This window comes from Callithrix jacchus, chromosome 8 (genome assembly GCF_049354715.1).
Source record: "Callithrix jacchus isolate 240 chromosome 8, calJac240_pri, whole genome shotgun sequence".
Lineage (NCBI taxonomy): Eukaryota > Metazoa > Chordata > Mammalia > Primates > Cebidae > Callithrix > Callithrix jacchus.
Window position 1 is genome coordinate 132,916,303 of NC_133509.1, and position 6,601 is coordinate 132,922,903.

Consider the following 6,601-nt stretch of genomic DNA (forward strand, 5'->3'; position numbering starts at 1 on the left):
CCCTAGCATAAGCGTAGAGAAGCTTACAGAAGTTTTCACCTTCTGTTTTTAAGTCATTCTTATAATCATGAATGTCATGAGGTGACCCACTTCGTTTATTCCTTTATTTAGTCAAGGTTTATTGGACACCTCTGGGGCAGGACCATAGTCAACACTAGGGCAGTGTGACCCTTAAATTCAGGTACTCGGAGGCTCAGAATTGGACCCTGTATTCTCAAGGGTCCTTCTGGCCTCTCCTCCAACCTCCGTCTTTTCATCAAGATAAGAACTTTCTGGGGTTGAAGGGATCCGCTCATCCACAACCCACTCCCACTTCCCCATCACCCTTCCCCTACCCACAACCCCAGAATTCCTTGCTTAAATCTGTGAGACCACTTCTTCTGCCTGTGCCTGTGAGGGCCTCTTGTGACTGCATTCTGCAGGGCGATGGTGGCACCGATGGGAGAGGAGCAGCTGTCTCTATGCGCTGGGCGGCTGTAGACTTGTAGGCTGTCCTTACTGCAGGATGGGCTCCAGCGTGGGAGGAAACTGTGGAGAGGGCCCGGTTCTCCTTTCTTTCTCTTATAACTACACCGCAAACACTGGGATTGCCCTGACTGAGGAGGCCATGTCATTAAAACACTAAAACAATGGCGGCCCTCCTGAGCATCTGTTCAATTAGGAAAAGTACAGAGCTGTTAAACAAATAGATAGAAACAGTGACTACCCCAGGCGAGGTGACTCGCACCTGTAATCCCAGCACTTTGGGAAGCCGAGGGGGGCTGATCACCTGAGGTCAGGAGTTCAAGACCAGACTGGTTGACATGGTGAAACCCCATCTCTACTAAAAACACAAAAATTAGCTGGGTGGGGTGGCGGGTGCCTGTAATCCTAGCTACTTGGGAGGCTGAAGCAGGAAAATAGCTTGAGGCCAGGAGGCAGAAATTGCAGAGAGCAGAGACTGAGCCATTGCACTCCAGCCTGGGCAACAGAGCAACACTCCATCTCAAAAAAGTAAAACAACAACTACCACCACAACAACAAACAAATAGTGAATGTGATGCTGGCTAGTGACAGACGTAAAATACTTAATTTAGGTAAAATAAAGTAGTTGGAATCACTGTACCCTCATTAATTTTTTCTTTATAGGCATACACACACATACATCTCTAATTTCAAGCTTTTGTTCCCAGGAACAAGACAAGCATGATTATTATTTCAAACACCAAAGATCTATAAATAATAAAATTAAACTAAGACTGAATGCCATCACTCAGATATATTCACTGTTAGTATGATGTTGATTGTACCCTCTTCTAAATTTTTCAGTTTGCAAAGTCTTCGAACACGTGACCACATTTGATACAATGCCTGATATGGTTTGGCTCTGAGTCCCCACCTGAATCTCATCTTGAATTACAGCTCCCATAATTCCCATGTGTTGTGGGAGGACCTGGTTGGAGACAATTGAATCATGGTGCAGTCTTCCCCCATAGTGTTCTCAGGGTAGAGAATAAGTCTCACGAGATGTGATGGTTTTATTAGGAACTTTCACTTTTGCCTGGCTCTCATTCTCTCTTGTGTGTTTTGCCTTCTGCCATGATTGTGAGGCCTCCCAACCACATGGAACTGTGAGTTCATTAAACCTCTTTTCTTTATAAATTACCCAGTCTCGGGTATGTCTTTATCAGCAGCGTGAAGATGGACTAATGCAACACCCCTGTTAGGTAGGAATGATTAGACTCACTTTGCAGAAGTGGGCGGGGTGGGCTCCCTGCAGATAGGAGGGATCTTACATTCACACTTCGGTGTCTAAGGACACTGTGGCATGGGAAAGGGTTGTTTAGACAGAGATCTTGTCTTCATGATGGTGCCCTAAGTTTGTGAAGCTGGATGGAAATCTCTGCCCCACCTCGGGCTCCCTCTTGGGGAAGGCTCTGCTTCTGTAATTTCCCATGGGTGGCCTTGCTGCAGCCTTTGTTTTACCGGCCTTCCTATTTTAGAATGCTCTTTCTCATCCTTGTCTGCAGGGGCTTCAAAAGCCTTAGGAAATTGCCACTAATGGCCTTGTCCAAGCGTCTTCTTCTTTGCATAGAAAAAGGGAGAGAGTTGGATAAAATTTGCAAGAAGAAGAAAGTACCGTGTAAAACAAGATGGGTCTGCAGAGGCGGAGAAGGCAGAGCTGTGTGCTGGGCGCTGTGTTGTGACTGCAGTATATCTGAAAGGTAACATTTCAGTTATGTACGTGAAGCAGGAAAGGAGTTTCCAGGCGTGAACACCATGAAGAACGTTTCCTTCAGGGCCTCAGTGTCCCAGCCCTGGCAGCCTTATTGTAAGTAAGCATCAGTGCTAACCCACTATATTATTAACGTGTTCCATTATCCCTAATTCCCAATCTAGCATTCATTCTGCAGATTACTTCCCTGAAAGAGAATAGCACCTTTCCACACGCCTCCAATATTTTACAGAATAAAATTAAGTCACTAAGTACTAGCTGCAAACCAGCATTTACAATTCTCAATGCTGCGAATAGCCACCTGCCTGGAAGGCGGCTCAAACAGGAAAGACAATTGAATAAAATGCTGATCAATGTGTATTTATGTCTCTACTTATGTAACATTTTAATAGATCAGAAATCAACTGTAGTTTTTCAAAAAGCACTCAAATTAAGGACTTATTTTGCATATGCTGTTATAGACAGGGAAGAACAGCTTTCTTTCTACACCGTCTTATCTTCTACCCTCCTACGGGTGGGTTCCCTGCAGACGGGAAGTGATCTTTAATTCTCACTCCAGAGTTTAAGAACAAGACAGGCAATCATTTTAAACACACACACATACACACACACTATATACATATATGTGTTCCTATACATTGAGACATATATATGGTTTTGTATACGTATTTATGTTTATATAGAAGAAATAAAATGTATCTATAACACAAAGCTGTGTAATTTTGGGGGAGGCAAAAGCTATCTGCTTCTCTTCTGTCCAATGTGGCTTGAGAACCAAAAACACCCACCGCACACACAGTGGATCAAACCACCAAGGACTGAAACTCTCTGTTCTCACTCAATCTATTCCCCGCATTAATAGGAGGCCAAAGATTCTGGCCCCAGGCAAATGGCTTGATAACATTATTGTTCATTACAAGGACTTCCCGAAGCAACCATCAACTTCTTCAGTGTAAAAAATAATTGGCAGTGTGCACCCTAACATCCTTGTAATCCCTTGTCCACTTTGCACATCCTGTTCAGCCTGGACTGTTGTTATTAGGATTCTTACTTCATCACAGTCAAGCTGTCCATTGGAAAACTTGCTTTAAAGCAAATTTTCAATCTGGAATAATTTCCAGCCTTCTCTCCCGACCTCTCAGACACTGCCTCGGCTCTTTTGAAGTTCACCATGACTTTAGTGGGCAATAAACAGCTTTTACTACCCACAGGTTGTGCTGCTGGTATTTGGAGAACAAACGGTAAGGCTGTACGAAAATAGAAGGTAACAGTGGATGGGCACCGACTTTGCAAGCCTTAAATACACAGACGTATCCTTATGGTGCTTCTGGATGTATGATGAAAAAGGACTATAAATCGTTCTACTATAAGGACACATGCACACGAATGTTCACTGCAGCACTGTTTACAATAGCAAAGACCTGGAACCAACCCAAATGCCCATCGATGATAGACTGGACTGGGAAAATGTGGCACATATACACCAAGGAATATTATGCAGCCATCAAAAACGATGAGTTCTTGTCCTTCGTAGGGACATGGATGAACCTGGAGAACATCATTCTCAGCAAACTGACACAAGAACAGAACATGAAATACCACATGTTCTCACTCATAGCCGGGTGTTGAACAATGCGAACACATGGACACAGGGAGGGGAGCACTACACACTGGGGTCTGTTGAGGGGAGTAGGGGAGGGACAGCGGGGGCTGGGGAGTTGGGGAGAGATAGCATGGGGAGATATAGGTGATGGGGGGAAGGCAACAAATCACACTGCCACGTGTGTACCTATGCAACAATCTTGCATGTTCTTCACATGTATCCTGAAACCTAAAATGCAATAAGGAAACTTTTAAAAGAAATAAAAAGAAAAGGGAATACAGGGGCAGTTCTGCATTTATTGCTTCTTCATTGAAATGCTGATGCAAGACATATACTTCTAGATATAAAATTAACATTCACCTAAAATATAAGTAAATTAACACAGATGGTTCACATTTTTTCTTATTTTAGTGAAATTATGCTGTTACAAAGTAAAGATGAATATGTGCCCATTCCCAAAGACATTTCAGTATAGAAATTTGCTTCTTCCAGCCCTAGTTCTTCGCCTTTTGTTTATAATAAATTCTAAATTTTAGGATTTGGTTTTATAGATTGTATAAGTTACAGAGCTTTATGCTTTATTGTTTGTATGAATCTTTTAAAAAATAAAAGTAAAAAGCCATAGATTAACACATGAGAGGAATGATGTCATTTAGTGACAATGATCATTTAAAAATAGCTTTGGAAAGTGATAATTTATTTACTCATATATTCATTCAAATATTATGTTTTAAGCCACTGCTGTGTGTTAAATGCTTTTCTCAGAGCCTGGGAAGATGACTGTAAGCTAGACGTAGACCCTGCTCTCAAGCAGTGGATAAGAAAATGTGTATAAACAAATGTGCATAAATCAGTCATCAACAAGACAACAGGCGTCAAGCTTCGAGAGAGTTGCAGTTTAAAAGCCACAGTGGTCAAAGCCAGAGGACATCATTCTCAAGTCCTTTAAGGGGAAGAAGATGAGGAGACAAGAGAGTAGCATTGAATTGAGAAAGCCTTCCTGAAGGTGGCCTTTCATTTCATTTTTGAGGTCTGGGTGGGATTCAGTCATGAGGATGTGGATATAGGAGGATGTCCCAGGGGCAGAGATCCTGCAAGAGCAAAGGCTGCAGCCCAAGGTACCTATGGGGCACCTGGAGGACCAGGTGAGGCTGGAAAGCAGTATCCCTTTAGAGAGCTGTGACCCTCTAGTGTATAGAAGCTCGTCATCCCATTCGTTCACTTTAGCAATGTATTTTTGACACCTGCTACATGCCAGGTATGTTCTAAGTGTAGGGGTGAAAGTGGGGAAAGAGATAAAGATGATCTCCCAGAGCTTACAGTCTGCTTAGGGGAGATCACCATCAAACAAACAAGTGTGCTAATAATTGGTTAGAGTTTTGAAGGAAATGGACCCAGTGGCAGGCAATAGCAGAAGTTCAGGGGAATATAGAGTCCTTAGCAGCACTAAGGAGTCTCATGGAATGCTCTGTAAGGGTGGAAATGCTCTCTGCATGGGGTGACACAACAGTCATAGCCACATGTAGCTACTGAGCACCTGAAATGTGGTCAGTGAGAATAAGGATTTGTATTTGTAGTTTTGTTTCAACTAATTTGAATTTCAGTAGCTGCATGTCATTGGTGACGACTGTATTTTCCTCCAATTATACTTGCAGAGAGTAACTTTCAAGCCCAAGGATACCAGATAGTCTTTTCAGTGCTGAAATACATCTCTAGCCAGGTCCCGACTATGTACTACACACCAATTTGAATGCCAAAAGCAAATGCCCTTGTGAGGTTTGCTGTGACAAGTGCAATGGGAAGGTCTGAAAGAAACTGCTGTCCTGTTTGGGGAATCCAGAGACTGCCATTGAGCACCTGAGGTGTGTACAATACATCTCTATGGAAGGAAGAAGCAGAGGAAAGGAGGCATTGCAGACACACCTTGCAGCATTCACAGAATTTCACTGGGTGGAGTTAGCAGGTTAGGCATTTCAGAGGGTGACTACGTGAACAGAGACAAGAGGGTGCCTAAGGATGCTGAACTCTGAGAGTGGGGGACAATGCAAGAAGAACTGTCCACTGGTTTATACACTGCAGCCACTTCTCATTCATGGACTCTTACAGCAGAGAAAGTAGCTTCAACAGAGGTCTGCCAACCTTTCCAGGATCCTCACATTTGGCGTTGGCCTTGAAAATCCAGATAACAAAAATGGATCTTGACATTCTTGAGTCTCATAACAGGCTGCTGCCTTCTTATTTCCCTGACATCTACAGTGGAAAGTTTCCCAGCTCTAGATGCAAAGCAGGGGCTCTGGTAAAGAGTGTCGATTACAAAAGACCTATTGAGAATCAAGAGTTTTGTGCACTATATCATCTCTAGCCTGCCAGTGGCAACAAGAGGTAGGGGTTGATGTCAGAAGGTCTCAAACAGTATATAAGACTTGTCTCTAAGTACTCAGCTGGTGAACTGGGGCCTGACTTACCTGAGCTATCTCTGCAGTTCCTTAGCTTTTGTAATTTAGGTGTTAAAATGACTACCATTTATAGATGAGGAAACTGAGATTTCAGGAGGGCCCTGGCCCAGAGCGAAGTGTCAGGGTTGTAACTCCAATCTGGCTTTGTCTGTCACCAGAGCCTGCTGCGTCTTTGACCTTTCAGTAAGCTTCCTACAGTAATAGAGCCTTTGGAAGTACACCTTCTCTGAAGTCCCTGATTTTATAGAGGCAAATCTTGCTTGGGGTTGAAGCACACCTGTTCCAGACTTCGAGAAAGCAGGATGGGAGTCTCAGCTCTAGGGCAAA